The sequence below is a fragment of the Lactuca saligna genome, chromosome 5, assembly GCF_052625555.1.
Source record: "Lactuca saligna cultivar CGN05327 chromosome 5, ASM5262555v1, whole genome shotgun sequence".
NCBI classification, from domain to species: domain Eukaryota; kingdom Viridiplantae; phylum Streptophyta; class Magnoliopsida; order Asterales; family Asteraceae; genus Lactuca; species Lactuca saligna.
In genome coordinates, this window is record NC_136421.1 from 244368371 (window position 1) to 244371057 (window position 2687).

The following is a 2687-nucleotide window of genomic DNA, read 5'->3' on the forward strand; positions in this document are numbered from 1 at the left end:
TTAAATACCCGTCCCAAATTAAGAGTTTACCGTAATGGCAGAACTGGTCCCTCCCCATAAACACTTTTGCAACATAAGCCCCAAATTTACTCCTTATACACCTGCTCCCTCTATTCTTTTCATTTTAAGTACAAAATTTACCAAACAACCCCTAATATCTTAATCATGACATATTCAACCCCTCCACCTCATTTCCTTTTAAATTAAATCTAAATAATTACCATGGAGCCCCTGACTTCATAAGTATTTATAAAATGAGTCCCAAACACACACTATTAACCCCCCCCCCCCCCACCCCGACTTCTAGAAATGTGGCAATTAACTCTTCGAACCCAACACCCTGCATATATAATTATTTATTTTAGGCTACAAGTCATTCATTAATTTATTTATTTATTTAATAAATAAACGGGGCTTTACAACGGCCCTCCAGTCTAAGTGTCTTAGTGGGACCCTCCAGTCCCGTAGCTCGTTGGACCCTCTGGTCCGGTTGGAATCGTCGAATCCTTCGGTCCGGTCTATATCGTTGGACTCTCCATTCCGGTCTACATAACATATAGCATACATATATCACAAGGCACATAATTTCAATCATACACATAACACATAAGACCCTCCAGTCTGCACATAGATACCACTCTAGGTAATGTATAGTGAGAAGACTCACCTCGTATGAAGTCGGATAAACTCTCATGCTCGGGTATCCCAACCTAGCCTCCTCCTATAAACAGGATAACATCTCTAATCAAAATCCTCTCATGTTTTCATCTCTAATAATGGGTAGAAGACCATTCTACCCCTCTCTGACCACTCTTGAATAAGCTTGACCAAAACCCCAAGGTCAACGGAAGTCACCTCTAGTCAAAGGTCAAACTTTGACCAGACTCATCAAGTGCACATGGGTGACTCGGCGAGTCCAAGTGTGTCCCCTGAATCCTTCTAAGGTTTCACTCGAGTCGTCGAGTGAACCTTCCACTCAACCGGTTATCACTAGTCATGAATCGCGGGGCAACCCCGACTCAACTCGTCGAGTCCTCTTATGGAATTGGTGATTTCCTTCCATGGAAATACTCAAATGACCTTCTGAGGTCAGATCTATTCCTCTAACCTATAGATCTGACTTCCAATTGCTCAATAACTACGTAAAGGTCCAATCTTTACACCCATGCAACACACATAAGACTCTTTTTGGTGAAATTGCTTCTAAAATGGCAACTTAGGTTCATATCTCTAATGGAATAGTATAAAGTAGGTTAGATAGGATTCTCTGGACCTCTTAAGGTCCAGATCTAAGAAGAACTCCACCTTGGAATCTCATATACTTCGAATCCAAGCTAAAGAAGGCATAAGATAACCTTAGATTCAAGTGGATCACCATAAACACGATATTGAGCATAGATGAAAACGGCTTCTTCTCTCTCACACAACGCTCTCAAGTGCTCTGGTGCTCTTAAGGGTGAAGGTGGCCGCAAATGAGGGCCATAAGGTCCCTTAAATATGGCATAGGCCCGAAGATTTAGGGTTTCTATCCACAACACGGACTTTTCGAGTCTACTAGTCGATTCGTCGAGTCCACTCATTAAATCCAGTTAGCAATTGCAATCTTACTCGACGAGTTTAAGCACCAACTCATCGAGTTTCTCTCCTTGACACAAAATAATTAATTAAAATAGGATACCTGGAATTCCGGATGTTACAAATCCAATGCTCAAATCTTATTTCATAAGCACTCGTGAACATTGCAACAAACTTTTGCTATGTCTAATACACTTTTAGACAATCTACACGCCAATTCATGACAGTCTTTTTTCATACCTACTCCTAAAGTATGAACGACTGTGGAATGTTCGAATAATCTTATTATTCAGGAAGTCAAAACATGCATCGTGAAATAATAGGTTAATAATTTACACAAGACAATAGCTTTACTTATAAATAATACTTCTTTATTTAATCATCAAATGTTAATTACAATTTATCTATTAAACGTTTCGAAATTATCTAATCTAAACTAATATCGTCCTTCAGCCCAATGTTCCTAGCGTGTTGCAAGTGCTTAACCCTACATAGTCCCATCGTAAGGGGATATGTTGGGTTATCCTCTGATGATACCCTCTTCACTACGAGGAGTCACTCTTCTACCCGATGTCTAATAAAGTGATATTTCCCATCAATATGTCAGGATCTGCCGTGATCCCTCGGTTCCTTGGTCAAGGCAACCGCAACATCATTATCGCAGATATTTTCCATAGGCTCCTTTATGGCTGGTATAACTCCAAGGTCTCCAATGAAGTTCTTCAACCATATCATCTCCTTTGACGCTTCTCACGCAGCTATGTATTCAGATTCTCACGTTGAATCAGCTACGGTCTCTTGTTTGGAACTCTTCCAATTCACTACTCCTCCATTCAGGGTAAAGACCCAGCCTGACTGAGAATGGTAGTTGTTTCAGTCGGTCTAAAAACTGGTGACACTATACCCTCACACCCTTAAGTCATCACTCCCACCGAGGACTAGAAACCGTTCCTTGGTCCTTCGAAGGTACTTAGGAATATTCTTGACTGCGGTCCAATGTACTCTGTCAGGGTTCCCTTGAAATCTGTTGACCATGCTTAAAGAAAAGGCCACATCAGGATGAGTACAAGTCATAGTATGCATGATCGAGCCAAATGCAGAAGCGTAAGGTA